Source organism: Gekko japonicus, unplaced genomic scaffold (assembly GCF_001447785.1).
Source record: "Gekko japonicus isolate JY-2015 unplaced genomic scaffold, Gekko_japonicus_V1.1 scaffold4512, whole genome shotgun sequence".
NCBI lineage: Eukaryota > Metazoa > Chordata > Lepidosauria > Squamata > Gekkonidae > Gekko > Gekko japonicus.
This window is the reverse complement of record NW_015159843.1, coordinates 23,583-23,800: the sequence shown is the minus strand read 5'-3', so window position 1 is coordinate 23,800 and position 218 is coordinate 23,583. Positions and strand designations below refer to the sequence as shown.

General features: G+C 43.1%; 1 pseudogene; it reads left to right on the top strand.

Annotated features, from left to right (window-relative positions):
- The window catches only part of LOC107107614, a 58,404-nt pseudogene that overhangs the window by 40,036 nt on the left and 18,150 nt on the right, over nt 1–218 (top strand).

Sequence of the window (218 nt, the reverse complement as noted above, 5' to 3'; positions counted from 1 at the left end):
GTCCTGAAGCCGAGCCCCGGGTAGGGTATTGAAAACAGATCAGCCAATATCATAATGCCCCTATATAAATCAAAGGTGAGACCTCATTTGGAATACTGTGTGCAGTTCTGGTCACCACACCTTAAAAAGGATATTATAGCTTTGGGAAAAGTGCAGAAAAGGGCAACTCCAATGATAAAAGGGTTGGAACACTTTCCCTATGAGGAAAGGTCAAAGCA